The sequence below is a fragment of the Opisthocomus hoazin genome, chromosome 5 (genome assembly GCF_030867145.1).
Source record: "Opisthocomus hoazin isolate bOpiHoa1 chromosome 5, bOpiHoa1.hap1, whole genome shotgun sequence".
Classification (NCBI taxonomy): Eukaryota; Metazoa; Chordata; class Aves; order Opisthocomiformes; family Opisthocomidae; genus Opisthocomus; species Opisthocomus hoazin.
The window spans coordinates 83,711,599-83,736,761 of record NC_134418.1 but is presented as its reverse complement, the minus strand read 5'-3'; the positions used below and the strand labels follow the sequence as shown (position 1 = coordinate 83,736,761).

The 25,163-nt window shown below is 42.7% G+C and overlaps 1 protein-coding gene across 7 annotated transcripts in view; it reads left to right on the top strand.

Moving 5' to 3' along the window:
* CRACD (capping protein inhibiting regulator of actin dynamics) overlaps positions 1-25,163 on the top strand; it is a 135,128-nt gene that overhangs the window by 20,275 nt on the left and 89,690 nt on the right. For 2 of the 7 annotated variants that reach the window (XM_075421948.1, XM_075421945.1), the window contains exon 2: positions 2,883-2,977. The exons of the other annotated variants lie outside the window; for them this stretch is intronic. The gene's annotated coding sequence lies outside the window, so the exon portion shown is untranslated. The remainder of the gene's footprint in view (positions 1-2,882; positions 2,978-25,163) is intronic. 7 annotated transcript variants of the gene reach the window in all.

The following is a 25,163-nucleotide window of genomic DNA, read 5'->3' as shown; positions in this document are numbered from 1 at the left end:
TCTGGTAATGTCCAAAACTGCCAGCACGGCCACTAATAGCGGTGAGGCTGGAACCGCGTTGCACTAGGGCAGAAGAACACAAGTTTCCCTGGTCAGTGTGGAAGATAACGAGGCTTGGCTGAGATAAGAGTTCTGGGTTTGTAGATGAAGAGTGATCTGATCCTTGCTAGGACTTGCAAGAAGTGATGTCTTAGTTATGACTGTCCAAAACAGATGTTAAATTTAGTGTCTAAAATAAATAAGAGATCACAGTGATATGCTTGGGAGCAAGAAGTCAGTTTTAGTTGTGCTGACTTCCAGCTGACTGTGTCTCCATGAAGAGGAAACAGAAAAAGAGCAAGCTCTGGAGAACTCTCCTCTCGAGCTGCCGAAGGATTCACGAGTTGGGTATACAGACCTAGATTCAGGCAGAAAACTGGGAGCACCAGCTTTGGGCTTTGAACTCAGAAGCGCATCAGAATTTGTGAAAACCAATCCCTAGCAAAAATATTCATTAATTTCTGTGTGGGAACAGGTGTTCTCTCTTCCTATCTCCCTAACGAGGCAGATATCTTTTCCTGCCTATGCAATATTCTGTCGTACTCTAAGGCCCAGTGAGTCTTTGCCTTGGACTCTTGACAGTAATAACGGCAATTTATTTATTTTTCACTCGAGAATTTCCAATCGCTGGAAGATTAATTCAAACATCTGTGTTTTAGCTTAATCTCCACAGACCTGTTTCTGCTCTGAAACGGGTCGCGATGCTCCCCAGGCCTTCAGCGGAGCAATGTTGCTGTCTAGCGTAAAGAGAATCTTTTCACAGGAGCGATGCATCTAGCATTGCTGGATGAGTGATACACTCCTTTTTGCTTTTTAAAGCCCAAGACAACCATCTAAAGTATGTAATGATTAAGATAAAGCTACGAAAAGAAACTGGTGCCAGGTGACAAGCGAGCGGAGCCCCACAAGCTCAGCTGCCCCTTGCAAATGAAGAGCTTTCAAAATGGGGGGGAGAATCAGCAGACTTTGTAACTTGCATCATAGACCCTTACTGGGTTTATATAACATTTTTTGAGCTTAAGTGATCTGCTGTGCACGTTACAGATTAGATGTGACGAACCACAGCCTGGCAGTGTGAGCTGGCTCTCCGAGGTAGGCTTGCAGTCAAGCGGCCCTGGTTTGCTGGCCGTGCTTTCCATCGTTTCACGTCGGCTGTTTGCAAATGGAGCTGACAATATACAATATCAGCAACCAGTTTGGGCGGTGAAAGCAGCTATTGTGCTACGCTAGACAACAGAGTAAGTCAAGTCACTCTGGGGCATGAGACTCTGCACTGTATGACAAGCTGGAATCTAAATAAATGCGTTCTGTCCCCCCAAGGGAAAAGTCACTGTGCCGTTTCTACAGGCTGCAGACTGGAGGAGGATATCAGGACAGGCATCAAAAATGTACGATATGGAAACAATTGTTTTGCTCTTGATGGGCAATTAGGTAGTTCAAACCTTGTATTTGCCTAAGCTTTTCAAAAGGCGATCAGCTTTACTCAACTATTTACCAACATTGCCAGTTTTCCATCCAGCTAAATACGAGATGATTTTCATAAATTCTTTTAAAAATATTATTCAGGTGCAGATTAATAGGCTGAAACAGCTATTCTTCCACAAAAGACATTTTAAAAAAGGAAGCGTGGTGCCTGTTTTGCAGTGGGTGTTGTGTCTCTGAGCTCAGATGAAAATGCATGCTTGTGTGCTAGAGAAAAGGGAAAGTCCTCATGTAAAGGTTGATATTTGCCTAATTTTCACCATGTATGTAACTGAAGTAATTTGTCATGAACCAGTTACTTCAAAGAGAAATGTAACTGGGCTTTTTGCAGCCTTGATTGCAGTATGGTTAGTTTGAGTACTGGTAGTTACATTTTAAGAGTAGGATGAGGACATGAGTAGGGAAACAAAATTGTTTGTATGTCCTTGATTGCCGAGCTATTAACCTTCAGCAGGGACATAGTGAGGCAGCACCTATGCTGCAAATCAAGTATCTGTCAAGTACTATTCTAGCAGTAGCATGTGTCAGTCAGCACATGCAGAAGTTCCTAGCTTTTCAAAAGTTCTTTAGTAGAGCCACATAGCGTTATAGTATGATTTTAGGGCTGATATTAGACTGATTTTAGCCTGAAGAAGAGAAGGCTGAGAGGGGACCTTAGAAATGCTTATAAATATCTGCAGGATGGCTGTCAGGAGGACGGGGCCAGACTATTTTCAGTGGTGCCCAGTGACAGGACAAGGGGCAATGGGCACAAACTGAAGCAGAGGAAGTTCCGTCTGAACATGAGGAAGAACTTCTTCACTCTGAGGGTGACGGAGCCCCGGCCCAGGCTGCCCAGGGAAGTTGTGGAGTCTCCTTCTCTGGAGATATTCAAGACCCGCCTGGACGCGATCCTGTGCAGCCTGCTCTGGGTGACCCTGCTTGGGCAGGGGGTTGGGCTGGGTGACCCACAGAGGTCCCTTCCAACCCTGAACATTCTGTGATTCTGTGTGTGATTCTGATATTGTAATCTGCCTCTTAGTTCCTTCTCTCGTCATACCTGCATCAAAACGGAGTATTACACATGTGATGGAACAGACTAGATCTAGGACGTGTTGCTGTTGGTCAAATTTTAAGACCAGTTTCTAATCCAACCTTCTTAAAACCAAAACATCGATGTTGCACCTTTTACATGCAGTTAAACAGACAGAAAAATGCAAGAAAATAATAAATATTTGTGAAAATAACTTCACTTCTCTTGGGAAAAATTTTTCTAATAAGTCTTCCTGTGTACTTGCATAAGGAGATGGGATAGAAATCTTCAACATGTGCAGAGAAACAAAAATGTAATTAGGTTATTCTGTGCATTTCAAATTTTGTAGTGATTCTTCAGCTCAGGAAGCAGAAGAACAGAACCCAGCCTGTGAATGCACTTCTGGTTAATTCAGGAGCCTATTCACCGACAGTTATTTAGAATGTAAGTTCTAAACTTAAATTTTCAAGATTATTTTTTTTTTCTTTTCTGCATACTATGACTTAAAATCTAATTCTATAATTTAGATTATACATGTCAAACTGTTTGTAGCAACTGCCAGAAGTTACGTGTGGAAGTAAAGAAGGAAATGTAGAGTTACTGGAGAAGATAAAAGAGAGGAAGACTTTGTATGCTAATTTTTAATATTATATACATTTCAGCTCAGTTAATATATGTGACTTTTTGAAAATGTCACCTTAACATGGCACTGCTTTCTTTTAAATATGCATTTTGGACCTGTTTCAGCTGTCCTTAGTCAGCCCTTCTGAAGCTGTACACAGGAGCCCTTTTTCAGCAATTTTTTTAGCCACGAGCCTTGTGTAGCACTCTCGCTCGTGAGTGGAAGATTGCAGATGCAGCTCCAAGGGCTGTGCAGGAAAAAAGGACCTTTCAGCCTGCTGTTTGACTATGGGAACCTGCGGGGTTTGTTCTGGGAGAGGATGCTGGAGCAGGCGAGGCTTGGAGCTACCCTACCAAACCCTGCAACTTCCACAAACCAACGTGTGAGTAGCAATGATGGCCAAGCCCAGCTGGTCATCCGTGGCCACCCATGTAGATTTCCAGCTGGTGGGAGTGTAGGGTTGGAAGGCATTTTCTCTGTTGGTGTAACAGGGTTCTTCCCTCCTGCTTTCAGCGTGGGACTGAGCCTCCTGCTGCTGCCAGGGTAGGGAGCTTGGCTGGGTGCTACCCGCAGGCTCTCTGAGGTTCCCTCATCCATACTGGCCTTTGGTCAGGGTCGGGATGGTGCCAGAAGTTTTGAATGGCTGCTTCTGCTGCCAGGAGCGTGGATAGCACAGGCGTGGGCAGGAGGAATGCTTTCTGTGCCTAGGATGCAGCTGGCGTAGCTCGGTAGTAGAGTGTGGTCCTGCTTTGCACAGGGTGCAGGACACCTGCTCTAACGAGAAGGTGCTTGGAAATGTTTGTTTGCTTTGTAGATTGGGCAGATCTGGAATTTTGGTCATTGCTCTCTAGTCTAGCCGAACACCACGACTGAAAAAAGCTGTCTCAAGGCTCCAGCGATCTGGCTACACCGGTGCTACGGCTGACGCTCCTGTGGCTGGGCATGGGGGGACAGCAACTGCGGATGCTTTTAGGGAGAAAACTAGGTCGTAAAATGATACACAGATCAGATTTCTTAGGATTTTATCTTCTAGAACTTTACATTTTGGGGATTCTTGTACCAGTCTGCTGATACATTTCCCCATTTATGTTGTGAATTGCTTAGTGTTTGTTGTTTTAGACAACTTGTGTAAACAAGAAGTGTTCAGAGCAGTGAGGCAGCTAACGTAACAAAAAGAGGTTGTAAAACAAGGAAAGCTGGATAAAGGGAAAAAAAAAAAATCAGTGGGGGTGTGTAGGGGGGTCCCTTTCGCTGCAAATATATACCAGCTTGCATAATAGAGTTCTCTTCAGATGAAGCACTATTCAAATTATGAATAGCCTTTTCAAGTAAATATGGCTCGCTGGCATGAAGACTGAGAATCGCTGCGGCTGTCAGCATCTGTTCTTTTATGCTCAGAACAATTTTCCCATCAAACATCAGAGGCCAAAAGGATTTTTAGCTGTGGTGTAGCACTACATTGTAATTTTCCTACTACAGTCAGTCTGGCAATGAAATTTTTTTCAAGAAGAAAGTAAAGAAAGTAAGGTTGCTTGTATGAATCCAACGCGACAAAGCTCTTCCTTCACGGCACTGTTAGCACAGAAAGCATTCATTTTGTAGAATGACACACAGATTTTATGTAAATAAGGGGCAGTTCCTTCGGAACAGATGTTTAATACTTAACGAAACTATTTTAATCTATCACCCTGAAAAAATGACATTTTATTCTAAATAATTGCCTTACTGTGATTGCCTTTTAAAATGCAGAAGTCTACGAGCAACGTTCAAAAGAAAAAGCCCTCTTTGTGTGGGCTTTTTAAACAAGCGCGTACATCGTTTGTGCTTTGTTTCCAGCGCGGTGTCTGCCAGCATCTGCGGGAGCTTCGCCAAGGAGGCATCGCGGCGGCGTTTGGAAGCCGATTCTGGGCACCTCTGCTCATTTCTAAAGGCTGATGGGGTCTGGTCGTGCTCCTCACTCTTGGCTGGGGTGGGTGCCCGAATTCAGAGAGGCCCCTTTCCTCCCTCCCGAGTGGTGGGAGGCTCAGATCTGCTCTTGGCGTCCAGCCGGCGAGGCCGGTGAGATGCAAAGGGGCTGAGATGGCAGCAAGCAGATTTGCTCTGTCCCGGGTAGCACTGGAGCCACCGCAAGCGACCTGCGTTGGTGCAAGGGTTGGTACCTTTTGGGCTGGCGTGGATTACACCTGCCTTCTGCTTTGTCTCCAAGTCATAGCTGTTTGTGGTATCTGTCACAGAATCACAGAATGGTTGGGGTTGGAAGGGACCTCAGCAGGCCGCAGAGGACCTTGTCCAGGCGGGTCTTGAATATCTCCAGAGAAGGAGACTCCACAGCCTCCCTGGGCAGCCTGGGCCAGGGCTCCATCACCCTCAGAGGGAAGAAGTTCTTCCTCGTGTTCAGCTGGAACTTCCTCTGCCTCAGTTTGTGCCCATTGCCCCTTGTCCTGTCGCTGGGCACCACTGAAAAGCATCTGGCCCCGTCCTCCTGATGCCCACCTTGCAGATATCTATAGTCACTGATAAGGTCCCCTCTCAGCCTTCTCTTCTCCAGGCTGAACAAGCCCAGCTCCCTCAGCCTCTCCTCGTAGGAGAGATGCTCCAGTCCCCTCATCATCCTTGTAGCCCTCCGCTGGACTCTCTCCAGTAGCTCCTCATCTTTCTTGAACTGGGGAGCCAAGGCATCCTAGCAACTGTGACAAAAATACAGGCGGGTGAACGCAAAACTTTTGCTAGAAAGCAGAAGAGTTCAGAGAAGTTGCAAAGCCTTGTTCATTGTAACGCTCTCTGTCAGCTGAAATTCCTGAAGCTCCCGCGAGAGATGGGCACAGAGCTCCCGGCTGCCCCGGCGGAGAGGAAGGGTGTCGGAATAAACACACCCAGTGTGAGGGGAGAAGTCATTTTATAACATTTTATTAACCAAACTCAATTTCCTCAGCAGAATTAGTGGCATTAGACGCAGTTCAGATAAATGGTTTAAATGTTTCATTGATTTGTTATTATTGTTATTATTGCTATTGTTTAAATGTTTATTTTAGCAGAGCAAGTAGATTTTCAGTCTCCCATGGCAGCTGGCTCGTGCGCTTTCCTGTAGCCCCAGCTTACTCAGTGCTGACCGTGTTACAGTGATTTATAACGGCACTTTAGCCAGAAGAAGCAGGGTTTGGTCCGTCCACCAGTCTGCCTCTAGCTGCTGTTCTACTGCACATACTTTCTGTCTGAAAGAACATTAATCCTTTATATTACACAATCCTCTTTAAAAAAAAAATAATCCTTGTGTTATATAAGTGATAAGTAACGCGTCCTTAGCATATTATCGTGGGTGGGAATATTTCATCACGAATACTTTCATCCACATAGCCATCAGTGGGGGAATGAAAATGAGGGGGGAATAATGTAAAAATATCTCGCCCAGTGTCTTTAGGGAGTCAGTGGTACAATCAGGATGTGAGAGTCCTTTTCCAGACCACAGGCTTCATACATTTTCAGGTCATGTTGCTGCATATTGCTGCGTGTTGCTGGTGCCTCCCTTTCCGTCAGCAGTGAGTTTTTCATCAGAGTTCGCGTGTCTGCTGTGGGAGAGTTTTTAATAAAGCGCTTGGTAAGTTTAATAATTAACGGACAATGTCTGCACTTCGATTATGCCTCGTTCCAAAACTGGAACTGTTCTTGAAACAGCTTCTTGCTTTTTCTTATGCGTGAGGGGTGCTAGGGTGTCCTAACTCCAGGTAACACCACCTGTGCATACAGGAGCCTTTTTGAATGAGTGATAAAACAACTACTACAAATCCTGAAAGGAGTATTTTGTTTCTTTATTTTATTAATTGAAGTATCAGAATGATGCTCTTCCAACATATAAACTATTGAAAAATTGTGAAAGCTTTATAACCTGCTTAAAGTATAGAAATACACAGCAGAAAGAAGTAATTTGTGTCTTGTTCTGTGCTGATCATTCTTCCTGCCTCTCCTTTGCCTTTGATTATTACAGTGCATCCTTGCGCACACAAACAATCCCATGCAGGAAATCCTTTATTTAAACAAGTGCTCTGTTGTATTTCTGTCTTTTGGGTTAGAAAAAGCAAATTATTTTCTATTCACTAGGGAAGTTTGTCTTTGGCAGGTTTATGAAGCTGTCATCACCCTGTCTGAAGTCACACCTGATTTTGTACGCAAATGTGGAATGTATTTATTAGAGTGATGGGTCCTCACCAAGATAGCAGATGTCTACAGGGAGTCGTGTTACCTGGCGGTATCACGCTGGTGGTTTCAGTTCCCTGCCACAGCAGTCATCGTTGATGTCCACACTGCGCTGGATACAGAACAAGTCTGGAAGCTCGTAGGTTAAGCAGTTCAGAGGGGCTGTTAGACTGGATGCAGGGGAATCTGTTCATACTTTGGAATGTTTTAGACTTGCAGTGTTGTTCCGGAGATTGACTCTTACATAAAAGGCTGTGTAGGTTTTGAAGCATACGGCAGCTAAAATGAAAGTGTCCAGAAAGGCTTGAACTGGACATGGCATTGATTTCTGTTCGGGTTGTGCATGAAGGATATTAGCAGCTGAAGTCAATGAAGTTCCACCTCCACTGTGCCAGGTAGAATGGTTAGTGAGATTTTGACTTAAAAACAGCTGTTAGTTTTATCTTTCAGACATAAAGAGCTGTGAAGGTTTTATGGTTTTTGGAAAGAAGTCAGAACCAGGTGAAACGTGGGGGAAAAACTACCTAGTTCCCATTCCCTGAGAGTGCAGCCATGCAGGCAATAGATCTGGCACTGGATACAGCTGGGAGGTGGGAATGAGAGACTGGAGTCAGACACGTTTTAAATTTGTTTTAAATTTACCTCTTTATTACTTGCACAGAACTGACAAAGTTTTGGTCTTGGATTTTCAGCAGGACTGATAAAATTGATGAAAGTTTGGCACAGACAAATGTTACCAACACAAATAGCTAAATAAGATCTTTTAAACTGGGATTAGTAATAAACATAAGAACGCATCTGGCTTCCAGCCAATAGATGTGAAATAATTACTCCATTAAAGATAGAAAGTTTATCTTTTTATGCTGCAGGTCCCTTCTCCAATTACATCTGCTTAACATAATTTAGTAGATTAGAAGTTAGTATTAGTACATGATAAGATGTAGGAGTAATTTATTTAATATTTTTCCTCTCCAGTAAAGGCTTTTCTAAGCTTTTAGGATCTCAGTATGTTTTAATTTAAACTGCTTGTGGAATCTGTCCCACATCTGTTTCTCAGGGTATTTTAAAAACCTTTACAAACTCTACTGGGAACACACGATGTGTCTTTCTAGCAAGTTCTCTCGTTTTGCCCTGGAGGCAGAGGGGAGGACAGTAGTGTTCCCATCAGGCAGAACAGCATCCCGCAGGGTTTGTAAGAATTAGCACACTCCCTTTTTTTCCCGGGAGAAAGGGCAATTTTCCAAACGCCTGTGGGAACCTGGGGAGTGCCAACCCAGCTGGAGCCCGGGAGCTGCTGCCTCTTACAGCTCCCCTTGGTTTATTATCCCAGCAGGTGACACAAGATCCTGTTCTTGGGAAATTTTGACTTCTGCCTTGCTGGGTGATGGGGTTGGCGCCTGCAGAGCTGGGAGCCGGTGGGAACCTCTGTGGTAGAATAAAAATCAAACCAGGTGGCTGCTGGCGGGGAAGGTGGGAGAGGAGCTCTGAGATCAGCAGGGTGTGTAAGACTGCCGCTCAGACACAAGATTTAAATGGTGTGGTAATCCAGGCTACATTTGCTTGGAAATATTTAATGCCAAAATGCTTAAAAATATTTAGTTTGAAAATAGTTACAAATAAATGAGCTGTGTTTCTGCTCGTAAATAGGAATTTTCTTACAATTTTCTGACTTTGACCAGGTCCATTAGTGACCTGAATGGAAACGATATGTGTGTCCCCTTAACCGTTAAAGTTACTGCTCCGTTCAGATGTTGTTGATGCTCGGAATAGTTCTGACTTTCATGGCACCAAACTCCCCGGTAGAGATTTATCATCATGAAGCAGAAACACAGCTCTGGTTTTCTGGTACTCTCCAGTTGTAAAAGCCACCACGTAATGGATGGGGACAGTCTATCGACACTAGAACCTGTGGGGCTTGGGTGATTTTTCCTTTCTGTGCATTTCTCCATTTCAAAATTTTTCCGTTTCCTTAAGAAGTCTCCATTGACTGTGGACAGATGTGCATGAGGGGTTTTGTTGCTTTTTGTTGCCAAGATCTGTTGTGATTCAACGATGTAAAGGCTCACACAAATAACACTGTTTGATTTTGAGGGTTGTCTGGACCCGCCTTGTCACCAAGCAATGCTTGCCCAGTTTCTCATCCTTCAATTGAATTTTAATGTTTCTTTGATGTCAGTTCCTGATTCTTCTAAGAGTTTCTGTTTCAAAACGAAACACCCATAATTCAGAGTACTCTGCCAGTACTTCTAAGAGTAAATCCAGCTATTTTTTTTTAAGTCAGTAAAAATATTTTAGTCTTCTGTCTTTTAAAGCTGTAATTAAATGTTTAACTTAACAGCCATATATTCAAGCTTATTCTAGCTTATTATCTAATGTTCCTGAATGGACATTGCAGCTCTCTTTAGAACAGAGTATGGAGGACAAGAGGCTGATATAAATACTGAATTATTAATTATTAATTAATTATTTCAGGCAGGAAAGTTGGGCAGAGAGGAACCTGATGAGGTTCAACAAAGGCAAATGTAGGGTCCTGCACCTGGGGAGGAACAACCCCACGCACCAGTACAGGCTGGGGTGGATCTGCTGGAGAGCAGCTCTGCGGAGAGGGACCTGGGTGTCCTGGGGGACAACAGGTTAACCATGAGCCAGCAGTCTACCCTGGCTGCCAAGAAGGCCAATGGCATCCTGGGATGCATCAAGAGCAGTGTGGCCAGCAGGTCGAGGGAGGTTCTCCTCCCCTCTACTCTGCCCTGGTGAGGTCCCATCTAGAGTCCTGTGTCCAGTTCTGGGCTCCCCAGTTCAAGAAAGATGAAGAGCTACTGGAGAGAGTCCAGCGGAGGGTTACAAGGATGGTGAGGGGGCTGGAGCAACTCTCCTACGAGGAGAGGCTGAGGGAGCTGGACTTGTTCAGCCTGGAGAAGAGAAGGCTGAGAGGGGACCTAATATATACTTACAAATATCTGCAGGGTGGGTGTCAGGAGGACAGGGCCAAGCTCTTTTCAGTGGTGCCCAGCGACAGGACAAGGGGCAATGGGCACAAATGGAAGCAGAGGAAGTTCCATCTCAACATGAGGAAGAACTTCTTCCCTCTGAGGGTGACGGGGCCCTGGCCCAGGCTGCCCAGGGAGGTTGTGGAGTCTCCTTCTCTGGAGATATTCAAGACCTGCCTGGACAAGGTTCTCTACAGCCTACTGTAGGTGTCCCTGCTTCGGCAGGAGGGTTGGACTAGATGACCCACAGAGGTCCCTTCCAACCCCTACCATTCTGTGATTCTGTGAATAACAATCTCCCAGTTAGAAAAATGAATAATACAGATGATTCTATACACTGGTTCCTCAAAAACATTACTTTTAAAAAGTACAGTTTCATTTATCTTGTTGATATAATGCTTCAAACAGCCCACCAGCTACATGAAAACCTCGAAACAGTACGTGGCATCTCATGGCACAACAGCGCTGATCACTTCCACTTCTGTTTCGGGCTCGTAATGACTCTCAACTAGATTCCCTTTGCTTCAGCTTGGTAAAGAACTAATTGGAACCAAACTAGCTTCAATCTTGTTTTTCTATTTTAATTTGCAAATAAAATGAAGAGTAAGAGAGGAAAATGGGTTTCAGAGCACAGTATTTCAAAATTGCTTAAATCCCTTCCTTAAAGTGCTTCTTGTCTCTTCAGGGTCTGAAGTATTTTGGGTGGGAGGATGATGGGTTATTAACTTTCAACAAACTGTAAATGATTTTGCAAATTACTCCCACAAGTGTGACACATCCCGCCCAAATATTAACTCCTTTGAAATACTAGCACTCTTCAGTCATGAAAAATGGTGGTAGGAGATGGAAGAAAATCTAGAAACTGAAATCTGGAAATTTCCTGAATTCTCAAGAAATTGAGATTCAAGTAAAAACCATAAAATGGACAGAATACTGTGCAGTACTTTAAAAAGGAAAATATATACTCTTTTAGATCAACCTGCAAATCAAACCTAACCTGCGGCTGCAAGCAGTAGTTTAAATACATCTTCATTCTCCTGCTGTTGCATCGTTTCAGGGTAGAGTTATCTGTATCTTTGTCTTAAAGTGGCTGGACCATTACCGAAGGTCTCTGCTATTTTAGCATTCTGGGAGCATAATGTATGTTTAGGGAATAATCACAAAATGTCTGAGCAGCTCCCCCTTTCCTCTCCCCCTCCAATTGCTCGTACGTGATCTAAATGAAATTCAGGTTCCACAAAAGATTTTGGGTTTTTTTTAAGTTTTAAAGAGTGGAAGAGGTGTTCTTTGTGTTTTCCTCTGACAGGGAATATCTAGATATCAAAGAGAGCGGAGCATTTGAGCCTTTTTAAATTATTCAGGACTACCATATATTTTACATGAGAAGATATTCTTGTATATCTTGATTAAGCTTAGGAAACTGGTCTAATATAGTATGCATCAATTTGTTGAACTTCAGATCCTAAAAAAGGAACATGGAGTGTGTATATATGTGATACTACATATATACATATTTATATATGGTATAAATAAGTGTAAAGTTTACTTACATGAAGGTATTTTTGGGGGAGGGGAGGAAGAGTGGAAACCTTTTGTTTCCATAATTACAGCTGAATTTTCTAGTACCACAAACATCACCTAGGCTATGTGACGACAATTACCTGCAGAGAAATATGATGCTGCTAAAATGTAAAACTAGCAGGAAAAATAACTGTTGGCTATTTTAATTAAACATGTTTACGGAAGTATCTCTGTTTAACTGGATTTCAACTTTGCCCTTCAAAGAAAACACTTTGAGCTAGGTCTTAACTGGCTTGTTGAGGAAAGCTCATGTGTTTTTAATCTTTAGCAGTGAAGTAAAAATTACAATAAATGTTTACTCCTAGAGCATAAAAGCCCTACCTAAAAATATTGAAAGTGTGACAACAGAAAATTAATATAATTAACAGCTTTATGTGTTTGTTGATGGCATACAGATGTTCCACATTTTTGTACTTGCTAGGCAACAGTTCAGTGTTTTCAATATTCATTAAGAAACACTCCCTTAATGCCTACAGATCCATGTCACTATGTTAAATGCATATTTGGGATTTTGACCTACAACAGAAATTACTGAATTACTCTGAGGAAAAGTCAGATTACTCACCAAAACTCAGCATAGATTTTTTTTTTCCTTGAGAGAAATTATTATTGAATATATTTTTAATGCACAAAGACCTGATATTTATTTTCCTCTTCTCTGAAAAACTCACTGGTCTGTTCCTTTAGAAACTGGCAATGTCAAAAAGATATACGTGTAAAAATAAGCTTTTTCACGTTATACGTCTGCAGTTGATGTGGAATCCTGTGCCCACAAGTTTTAGTCTCTTCACCTCCCTGAGAGCATAGCTGAAGTATCATTATCTGCTAGGCTTACTAAAATCTGACTGTTGTTGCCACTCATCATGGGTACACTCTAATGTCTATCTTCAGAATAAACCAGAAGAAAATAAGCGGCATCCCACTGCTACGAAAAAGAAGAGGTTTTTTATGAATCATTCTTGAATCACCAAGTTAAACTCGGCATCTTTGCATTTCACCAATGTCAGAAATTTAATCCTGCAGGTAGGGTGGAAAGTAGAATTGATTTGCATCTAAAAATATCAGAGTGACCTTATTTACAAAACAATCATGCTTGTGTAAATGTACTTCTAAATGCATGTGTGCATCCTTATATACATTCAAGCAACTACTGCCTTATTTCTAGTACAAACAGCAAAATAAACAATCTTTAAATAGCCTATATATTTGGCCAATAAGCCACGACTGACAGTGGAAAGCACAGGTTTCTGTCTTCATCTGTTTATTGAGAGACCACAAAGTGAATTTCGTGCCAGCTTGGCTGCCTGACTTTGTCACCTTGCTGTGAAGCACAGGATAAAGTCTCTGGAAATGGTGGCACTGCTGTGAAACCATCACTTGCGTAACCTTCTTGGTAGCCGAGTTAGAGCATTTGCTCTGTAAATAAAGTAAAACCAAGTTAAACGACCTGAAAGAACTGCAAGCATTGTTCTTTAGCAAAGTATTTCTTGCGAAAATGTCACTGTTTTACTCCAGAACATATAATTTGCTTTCATAGACTGTGATCGTTTGGTGATGTGTGGGTGACTGTGTGCACATTTTAAAAGAAATATATTACCAGAAGGGTGGTATACTAGTTATCCAGGTCAGGAAACTAGAAGTCCATGCATTGCTGGCAGTCCTTGAGATATATTATGCCAGGAAAATATTTTTCTCAGTGTTTTGTCAATATTTTGGACTTGACAAAAATAAAAAATGTGCATTCCTTCCCCTCTTCAGGGGAATAATTCTCCATCTCCTGCTATGCAAACACCAGTAAGAAAATGTGCTGCATTCCAAAGTTTGTTTCTGTCCACCTTGAATATTTCTTCAAAAATTGTACTGCTGATTTTATTGTTTCTGTAGAAAGAAAAAAAAGCTCTTACCCGACCAAAGCTATTATAACCAGTAAAAAATCTGTGCACAGTCCAGAAATGCAACATGTGAGGAGCGGCTGAGGGAGCTGGAGCTGTTCAGTCTGGAGAAGAGAAGGTTGAGGGGGGACCCTATTGCTCTCCAGAACTACCTGAAAGGAGGTTGTAGTGACGCAGGTGTTGGTCTCGTCTCCCATGTAACTAGCAATAGGACAAGAGGCAATGGCCTCAAGTTGCATCAGGGCAGGTTTAGATTGGATATTGGGAAAAATTTCGTTACTGAGTGGTCAGGCATTGGAACAGGCTGCCCAGGGAGGTGGTGGAATCACCATCCCTGGAGATGTTCAAAAGACGTGTAGATGTGGCACTTTGGGATATGGTTTAGTAGGTGTGGTGGTGTTGGGTTGATGGTTGGACTTGATGATCTTCGAGGTCTTTTCCAACCTTAGTGATTCTATGATTCTATGTTCTCACTAGGATACGTTGGATAAAATCTTGGCTTCATATAAATTAGTGGGAGTTGTGCCACTTACCAGGATTTTTCTCAGCATGTGCCGTTTAAAGAATACTGAAAAATTTGGAGCAATTTTGGTGGACCAGATGGTTGTGTTTCAACCTCTGATGGTACAAAAGTAATTCATTTAACTTTTTGGCACAAGCCTTGTGTCTTTTCAAACTGGGAAATAATGGAGTTAAAGCTTGAACTGTTAAAATAAAATGGGAAAAGTGGACTAATACAGCACATAATGATGTTAAACTGGAAACTCTTACCCCCTGCAGAATACAATGTCAACTCACAGTGACAGTCAGGTTTTCCTCCCCAGCACCACATTACTTGCAGTTGACAGAAAAATCAAGTCAGAAGATTGTTTTAGGAGTAACTGATTTAGCATTTCCAATGTCTATTTAAAAAAAAAAAAAAAGACATGGATTGCAAAAGAAAGCCAGTTGTTTAACTGCAATCGATTTAAAAAGTAACGTCTGGTACTGAAACAGTACGTGAGGGCTTAAGGTCAGTATTGAGCAATGCTCAGTGCATACCCAAACACGCTTTAATGCAAGCGACAGCGTTTAATTAATTTACCTTTTCAGTGTTTATTTTTAATTTTATTACACTGAGTGTACTAGTATCTAATCTAATAAAATGCATAAGGGTTGCTGATGTTGTGTAATCATCTTGTAAAAACAAGACACGTGCCCAATACTTGTTTCAGATTCCTTGCCAAATGCCAGAAATTTAACCTTAAGAAATGATTGTGGGACTGTCACTGAATCTTTTTTTTCCTCCACAGAAAAAAAAAAAAAAATTAGTTAATGAAATGTAATTAAACTTTATTAAATTTGATATTAAAAAATATTGTGTAGTACTGGAGAACAGAGTGAGTTATAAAGTTGTTTTCCAGATGCTCAGGGAAAGCAGAGCCCCTTCCCACCTCGACAGAGATGCGCTACTGAGAGTGCTGGGATGCCAGAAGTCAGCTTCTCTGCAGCGACTTGCTTCAATAATCATAGAAACATAGGCTGGAAAAGAGTTCTGATCATCAAGTCCAACCATCCACCCAACACCACCATGCCTACTAAATGGTTAAAAGAAAGATTGGGTAGAGGACTACAGTAGAAGTCTTCCTATTTAGGTTAGATTTCATACCTTTGATGTTGTTTTGTTAAAGTTGCTGTAAAAATGTACTTGCTTTGTGCAAGGACCAACCAAACACTGTAAAATGATCCTCGTACTCTGCTCAGTATGTGGAAATCACATAGAAACTGAGCCGATGGTGATGTACATCACTTAATTGGGGCATGCTTAGTAAGAAAATCTGTTTAATTGGGCTGTCTTCCAGAGAAACTGTTTAGGCTGAGACTGAATGGAAGCGACTGCTGCTTAAATGGAACATTATGAACAAAAAAAAATCATCAAAGTGGGGGTGCAGTTGGCTGGGGACATTGTGTGGCAATAATTAACTGGGTTTTTAAATAAATATGAAACCTAGGACTCTTTTTCTTAAATACAGAAGTAGACAAATAAGGATGATGCCTTCCTGTAGCTCTGTCCTTAAAACTGCTGGGCTTATATAAAAGGCATTGTAAACCAGTCGTGGCCAGCAACTCAATGAATTGTAAGCATTCTTCATTTCCCCTCTGCTTTCCTGGCCAGCGTCCATTTGCTCGCGAGGCTACACCCGCAGATGGTTTTAGGCGAGTGACGACTGTTGCATCTCTCAAAATGGGACACTTTGATCCCGGTTACTGTGTCTTAAACTGCCTTCGAGCTTTCCCTCAGTTCCGCTCTGGTGGGAGCTTTGCGATTCACTTCAGTAACAACAAAATACGAAATAATAAATAGGTGAGTGAAGAAGCACCCCTTTACTCTTCTGTTGGGCTTCTGTTCAGATCTGGCACTTTTGATTCAAATCTGACCCTTTCAATCTACATAAATCTGTCCTCTGAGATGCATTTTATAAACGTACGTACCTTGGTGACGGGTTCCTTTCCAGCTTCTCGAGGCAGTTGTCCCAAACTATGCTGTATTCCCTGCGTTGAACTCTCGGCCTCTTTAGTGTATTACGACTTTCCCCAAAGCACTGACCTCTCCGAGCAGCAAAACAGATCTGCATATATTAGTTGGGAATGTAATTCTGCGGGCCTCATCCTCCTGTTAGGACACAGGGTTTTGCTGCCTTTCTTATCCTGAAAGTTCCACTTCGTTCTCATCAAACGTGCTGAGGACTTGCAGGAATTAGAGAAGGGGCTCTCTGTACGTCAGCTGGTGTGAGAGGTTTCTCTAGGCAGGCAAACAAACCGTGATCTGTGCTGTAGCAGACTTGGGAAATGCAGCACAGAGGCTGAGTGGAAGAGAATCTGGGCAGCAAATAGGGGTCTCTGTGTTGGTGTCGCCCAGAACGTTGTCCGGCTCTGCCACGCTGGAGAATGCCGTCTGGATCCATGATGCCCTCTGAGATCCAGCTGCAGTAGTGATGAGATCAAAGGTGAGATGGCTTTCCTTGAAGGAAAGATTGATTCGTTGTATGACATTTGAGCGTGATTTTTGGTGTTAATATTGTCCTTCAAATTACAAAACTAGACTATCTTGATTTATAGAAAGAAAGAATTCTAAAGAATTAGTATTAGAAAGGTTTGGGTGCTACTCCTCGTCCATATAAATCTGACAGCATGTTTTGGGTGCCCACAGTGGTGGCCAGGGAGAGACCTGCAGCTGTTTGCCACTGACCCCACAGAAAGAAAAGAACGGGTGGACTGGGTCTGTGCACACAGCGGAGAGAAGCAGGCTCGAGGACTTCATGCCCTTTTGCTCTTCTGCTGTTCAATAGCCAGATTAGTTTCTCCTTGCACTGCCAGGAACCCGAGGCTCTTGGCGGGAGCGGGAAGCAACGAGGAGGAGGACAGGGACTGCCATGTGTGCCTGCTTCCAGGGCTGTGGCCTTTCCAAGTCCAGCTTTTGGAGCTGGCTCCACTAGATAGCATCGTGTGGGGAAGGGAGGATGGAAAAAACTGTGCAGGATCATGTATTTTCCTCGGGCTGCCTCCAGAACCAGACTTTTACTTACATTTCGATGTGATAAATGTACTGTCCCTTTAAATGCTATTCTTTAAACAGGGTGTCTTCTAAATGTCTCATGGTTCAAAAGGAAACAGCGACTTTCCAGAGGAAAGGAAAATGGTAGCATCTGCTCCTAAGCAGAAGTAAGGGTTGGTCTTTATGAACCAGTGTCTTTCCAAATGGTGGAAAACCGACCAAGGCTGAGAACTTTGAGCAATTCTCTTTGTTGAAAAGCAGAGCTTGGTGTCATTGTGTTTTGCCTAATTTTTAGCGATGAACTTATAGTATTAAAACTCCTTGCGCCTTAGCAGGTAAGATGCTGCTCTGGGTGTTGGCTCCACAGACCCAGGTTTATCCCGTGCGCGAAGGCGCAGTAGTTCAGTGGGCTGCGGAGATTGCAGAAAGTTACGCGGAGTCTGGAGAGAGCGCAGCTCGTTAGAGGGAGCAGGCAGGGCATCTGCTCCTCACTTGCAGCTGTAGTAAACTTACTTACCCGGTAGCTGTTGCAGGGAGGGGGAAGAAATGTAGTTAATCTCAGTGTTAACGAGAACAGAGGTTAATGCCAGGAGTCTCAGAGTTGAATACAATAATATAGAAAGTCTTGTAAGAAATCTAAACTGCAGGTATATTAACAACTCTCTTAAAATTTACGTACCAAACAAGTTGTGCCCCCTTCCAGAAAAATAAGAAAGATGAAGAGGACATGGCGTGATGGTTTAGCTTTGTAACAACAGTCGACGTCATCGTTTATTTGCTGATGTCTTACATGACATTTCTATTTCCAAGCCTTCTTTCCCAACCATGAGAAACGTTGAGAGCTGCTTCAATCAGGATGTAAAAGACTCTGTTATATTCTGCTCCTGGGCAGATCCTTCAGCTCAACTGGAGACGGCAGTCTCCCAAAACAGAGCACAGGCTGTATTCTTCTTGACTGAAGAGCAGGGGCATTGAAGGGCTGAGCTCCGTGAAGGATGGAAGCAAAAACTGGTTTGTGCCCATCAACAGATTTCTATAAAGAAAACTGTTCAGTAAAGGTTCTTGCCTCCAGTACTAGTCAATAACAGAAACTTAGGATCTGGTTTCTTTTGGATGATCTGGAATCTCTAAATATATCTGTTGGGTTTTTATTTTTTAAGAGAGCATAGCTGTCAGAGAGTTGTATTTTCCTTCTCCAAACGGATGTGGGTGTATGTGAATATGTAATGCAATTAATTGCCCATGGTGGATGACATTTCTTTTCTTTACAGTGCTGAAATAGAAGTCAGTTATCACTCTAAAATAGCTTGACTTTCTAGCCTTCAAACAAATAGAGAAGAATATAGAATTTGCATGTGACGACTATACCCTGTGAAATTCTTTCCCCTGCATGCATTTTCTCTCTTTCATGTTATTACAGTAAATAGGAGAATGTTATAGGGAATGACATACCAGCTTGGTGCAGAGCCCCAGGAGATGGGAATAGTCTCGCTTTGCCTGAGTAGGTTCTGAAGAAGGAGCTAAGCTTCATGTTACTTACCCTAGTTGGTAACAGAAGAACAGAAAAACCATCAGAATGAGTTACTTTGAAGCTCACAATAAGTGTCAGACCAAGATGCAGGCATCAGAGCAAGATGAAGCCTTAAACATTCTACAGTGCAGTGAGAACGGACATGCAGAACACGAATTGGTTTAGTGTTAGGCAATTAATGGTCAAAGTATAATGGCAAAGCGGTCAACTGCAGAAGGGTTTGCTTGCTGCTCAGGCAGAGGGTTGGCTGCCACGTACAGAGAAGTTTCAGCCTCTTGCCTTCCTATGGGACTGGCATCATGAGCTACCGCTTTGCCATTCTCAGAGTGTTTGCCAAGAAAATGGCGTGTATTTATTCAATACAGTTGGGAATACCGGCGGTTCCTTTGGGAGGCTGCTCAAATTCCAGCTTTAACTAAAGTATGTCTATACTTCTATGTACTCTTTGGTTTGTTGCGTTTGTTCCTCCAATTTTCTTATGTTTTCAATGCACATCTTAGGTAGCACTATGTAGGAATAACGTGGGTTTCAATATATGTAGCATTTTGCCTTCCTCAGCCTTTGAGTTGCAGTCTACTCCTCTGATGGGCAATTATACCATGCATTGCTTTCATGAACTTCTCACGCTCCATCTTTAAAACTCGTCACAAGTTTTTTCCTTCCTTTTTTTTTTTTTAATATTCCCAGATTCTTACTGTTTTGTAGGTTGGGGAATGGGTGGGGGGAATGGTTTATGGGTTTCTTTTCCGATGGCCAGCAGATACACGTTGGTTCTCATTGAAATTCTGCCTGTTATCTTAAATTAACTTTTCTTGCCTGGCATTTACCTCTCCGAGGTATTTCTAGGGAACACCCCCGCCTCTCCCTTTTTCGCTTTAGTTTTACCAGACTACAGAATCTGAGGTTTCTGTGCTGTTGTCCCACTGTGTGGTGTAGAACAGACACATACACAAAGATTTTGGCTGGTGCGGAGTTGCCCCGCTCCAGAACCCGAAGCAGCAGTTCTGTGCCTCAGCTGACAAGCCTTGTGGAAAGCATATGGCCACGCTAAAGTAGTTCCAGTTCTTTTAGGAAGTGAGATGGTGTCTCCATGCAGGAGACAGAGCAGCAATGTGAGGATGTGTTCTCCTGAAAGTAATTAGGCTGCTAATATGAGGATTAAGTTTGCTTCCTTTCTTGCTGCATCACCGTTTAAATGCTTAGATACATCGTGGTTAGTAATCCTTCCCTGCAATTTAAGGATTAGTGGTGTGGCCAGATTGGAGTTCCATAACTGTCTCTGGACCGCTGCTAACCAGGATGCTGCGCTAAGCAGTGCTTCGAGCTGGGAGCACACGGTAGTTAGAGCTCACGTATAGGCAAGAGGCACCAAAATTTGCAGATCAAATCCTCTGTGTTCTCGCTACTCACGACAACATATATAAGCAGAACATCTTTAGCTACCACAAGATCGCTCTGTTCCCTTGCAAAGCAAAGGCTTGTGCTGCTTGTGTGCTGCCGCCCACACAGCCAGGCATCTGTTCCTCTGGCGTGTGGTTTTTCCTTCTTTCTCTTTTAAAATATAGCGTCTGCCACTTGGGAAGGTGGCCCGCCAGTGGCTGTTTCAACACAGATGAACAAATGAAACTGTCAGCTAGGGGGGCCTGCTTCAGAGAGAGGTGAAGCTTGATCTAAGGCTTTCATTCATCCCCAATTTCTGGACCACAGTCTCTGATTCTTCTAACGAGCACATCCCAAACTCTCAAGCCTCCCCCAGCTTGGGGTGCTCAGCCTCTGCCTGTAATAGATGTAGCTGAATAGCTGCATGTTTCCTGGAGTTCATTCATTTGGACAGTAGAAATACTCAAGATGTTCTAACTTCACGCTATTTAGAATCCCAAGATTTAATGAAAATGCATTATTCTTTTAAAGGTTTGTTTGTTCATTGTACTAGACATGGGTTCAGCGTCATTTGCTCAGAGGCTTTACACATCACAGGAAATGTGCAAAATCTGTTTGCTCAAGAGGGCAAAGGAGAATGGAATTGGATGCATGAAACATCCTGCATAACCATCTCTCTGCTTGAGAAGTGACTTAGGTTTTTGTCTGAATTTTAGTGGAGGGTTCCCCTGTTGCTGTTTGCCCAGCTGTGGTACAGCAAACCCTCAGACCGCGAAAGGCCTGGGTAGCCCAGGAAAGGCTGACTTGTTTTTTTTCTCAACAGCATGCCAGATTGCTTTGTGTAGATAAACACAGATCTGCCGTGTCAGAGTTACGTGCTGCTATGCTTAGAAATACTATTGAAAATTTTTTTTAAGAATTTCAGAAAATGACACAGCTGCTATAGAGTATTTTAAGGTACTGTTAATGAATGTTAAATAATACATCCTTGTGTCCATCAGGCTGTGATGAGGCATGTAATCAGGAGAGTTTGGGGTATTTTGCTTTTCAAATTTCTTGTGCAGGGGAAGACTGGCAATACTGTCAAACAACGGTTGTGTTGATACGTCTGAAGTGCTGACATAGGCATGAAAAATCTCTGCACTTCATTGGCTTGTGAGCAAAGCAGCTCAGGATTGCTAAACATGCTTTACTTTCCTTTACTTACTGTCGACAACTTTCTTTGGCCACCGACACCATCAGAAGGCTATTGCTTAGGGACCATTGTTTGGGAACACTATTCTGTCTTCCAAAAGGAGATAGTAATAAGGTGAAGATATATACGTGAGTGCAGGTATTTGCTAGGTGTTGGTGTAGAAGCAATACAATGTATTAAAAAATTTATGACACCTAAAATATATTATTCATCTCACTGTTAGCAGAAGGTGGTGTGCTAGTTTTCAGATTTAACGAGTCAACTGAGTTAGTGGTTTGCCAAAAAGAAAAAATCCTGGTCATCATTCTAAGATGCAGAGACCTGGGTATGAAGCTTCTTTTGATGTCTTTTGGGTAAATGGCTGAGAACCTGTTCAGTATTCTGAAAAGACCTTCGCATTTGGAAATCTCTTCCTGATCTTCAGATTGCCTTTTTTGTGGTTGCTAGCCACCAGGGTAGTTAAGAGTCCTCTTTGAGAGTAACAGAGATTTTGCATTTATTTTCCTAACATCAAATGATATGTAGGTGGTTGGAAAATACTGGGTGGAACTATTGGGAAATATGTTTTTTCTTTCCGCTACAGAATTAATGCTAATACTACAGCCAGGCAAGGCTTTAGCTGTATGGTTTTACAGCCTGGAGAAGTAAATGTTATTCTTTTTTCTTGCAGCTGGCAAACTTTGTAGCATAGATGTAGTCCAAAATGCAGCACCTAGATGAAAAATGTTATTTTCTATTCTATGCACTGTAATGGAGCCATTAACGGTCTCTGTTCTGATTTTGTTTTTACCATGCTTTGGTAGAAATGCAACTTGCTGACTCATATAAGGGATTTGATTTCACCTAGGAGGAAGTCTTGAATCTGTAGGAATAGTTAATATAGCAGCAGAAAATGCCTGTAGAAATGGTTGATTGCTGAGATGTCTAGGCTTTCTTGCACAAAGTAATTATTAATCTATTTATAGCACTGAAGGCATCTAAGGTGACATTCTAGTACCCTTTTAATATTTAATGTTAAAGGGTCAAAGGTTTGTCGGTCTATTTCTGTCTTGATAACAGATTCTGCAGACACCAGAGGGTGTCTGGAGTATTAAGAGAGGAGAAATAGGAGGCTGAAGTCTATACCCATCAGAGGTCCAGCAACTTCACTACAAAGTAGCTCAGCATCTAGTGGAGGCCAATATCTAGCTTGTAATTATATCTAAGTTGTAATTAGGTTTGATTTAGCTATTTGTGATATTTTAGATATTATTTAGATATTTTAGATGTTTAGAGAATCTCACCTGAGGCAAATTTCCCCAAGTTCTCTGACCTCCTGGAAGTTTTGGGAAAGTGCCTAAGCTCCCATAATGCATAGCTTATATAATATATACATAGTACATAGGAAAAATTTCTTTACTGAAAGAGTGGTCAGGCGTTGGAACAGGCTGCCCAGGGCAGTGGTGGGGTCCGAATCCCTGGGGGTGTTTAAAAAGCCATGTAGATGTAGCACTTCAGGGCATAGTTTTGCAGGCATGGGGGTGTTGGGTTGATGGTTGGACTTGATGATCTTCGAGGTCTCTTCCAGCCCTAATGATTCTGTGGTTCTATAGCTGAGTGTTGGGAACTAGACTTTTATCCCCATGCTTTGTTTTTTGCACTGCCGTGACTGCTGTCCTGCCTTCCTGCCTCCACCACGATACCCTGGTCCCCTCAGGTCCCTGATACCTGCCATTACCACTCTGCACCTCAGACTAGCAGGGTTAGACCGGAGTAACGAGCCACTCAGAGCTGTGTCGGGTTAGTCTCTGCTCACACAGACAACTTTCCAGGTGATCTCCTCACCTTTTAACCAGCCTTTTGCAGCAGTTGCCAGTGTCACAGGTAGGGATTTGGGGACAATTCTTGGCCATGACCCTCTTAGGAACAGCATGCCAGTGCCTTGCAGTGTAACCGAGATTACAGCCCTGTGCTAGGCTCTGTGGAAGCTGAAGACAGCTGGATGCTCCCAACATCTGGCACAGCACACAAGCCAGCTGAGCGCAGAGATGCATCTGTGTCACGTTTCCTGCGGCGTTATCTTGAAGGCAGTGGAATAAAAGCCTCGTTCTTGTCCAAGCTGTGCAAGATCATGTCGATAATGAAGAGAGGAGGACAATTTACTTTAGCTGGAGGAAGAACTGACTTTCTCATCAGAATTAAGCTTTAAAGGAACCTACAGACACTATCCTAACCGTTTACCTGGCATCATTTCCACTTCGGTAATTTCAATTACAGGACAGAGCAACGTGACAAGTATCTGACACACAATTTGCAAGCGGTTTTAAATGTACCAGCCACGAAGGGCTCTCTTTTCTCTGATCTAGCTCCAATCCTTCTGGGGAGCGGTGCAACCCACGCTGCCTGGCGGTGAGAAAGACAGGCTGGAAGCTGTTGTCAAAGCAGATGGTGCGGTGGGCCGCAAATCTGATTTGTAGGCACGCAGCTCATGTGAGCATGAAGTAGTTACTGCACTCTGGAGCTATTCTTGTTTAAATACCCTCATACAGGTATTGTCTTTAAGTGCCGCAGTGCCTATTATGTTTCCAGCAATGAAGATGAATGTGCTTGTGCTAAATCCTTACATTGTGAGCACAACTGGGGATTTCTGCCTGGAGAGCTGTTTCCAGGCACCGCTATCACGATAGCTAAAATTAATTCGAGATGAGGTGGCAGAAGTACGTTGCTACTGGCCTAAACGAGGAACGTCAATAGTATCTCCTGCCCGCCAAGGTGAGCTTGTAACCTCTGGAGCTGAAGGCAGTGGAAGCTCTTGGGAAATGTTTGGTATGAAAAATTTAATTACTCTTACTTAGAACTGCAAAGAAGTCAGACGTAAAGCACTTAGGAAAATAGTTGAATGGTGAGTATTTTAGCAACAGAAAATGTTTTGAAAAAGATTTGGCTCAGAAAGCAGAGAAGTGTTAATCTAATATGGGCAGACACAGAAATTGTTACCTCTAGCGTCCTTTCCCTTCCCCTTGACCTTGCCTCCTCACCAGTCTCCAGGGGTTAGGTAAAATGGAATATAGATCTAAGTTGGAGTTTTTTAAAAAAAATCATACAAAATAAAAACCTACCCTGACATTCTCTCTTTTTAATTTCAAAATGCAGAGAGGTCACTGCAGAATTTAGGTGACAGAACCAAACTGTGTCTGAGCATCAGGTGCAAGTCTCAGACAGGTTTCTTGTCCTGCTGGAAGTCTGGAATGTTCTGGCTGTTTCTGTCCTGACAGGTATGCCGTTAATTTTGCATAAACTGTCGTGACAAGAAAGTTTCGCACAACTTTGCTTGGCCTGGTTCACATTTTCCACCCAACCTGTTCAGTCCTGAGGATAATTTTGAAATGTTTGAAATGTTTCAGAAGAAATTGACTTTTTTGCTTTTGGGGAATTAAATCAGAGAAGGCAGAAAGGAGTTTCTCAATTTTTAAAATGCTTAAAATGCTTCATGCTTTAAGCTGAAAATCTGGAAAGCCTGCATGCTCTTGAGCCAGGATTTCAAATGTGAAATTTCTCCCAGTATTGCTTCATGCTCTGCCCTTCAGGTGCTTCCTACACCTTCCAGACCTTTTTCCCCTCCTTCTCTTTTTCCTACTGTAGTCAATGTACAAAATATTTTTAATGGCATTTTCTTACCAAGGCCATAGTTAAAAAGTTATTCTCATGTTAACTGTTCAAGAATATTTTTTTAT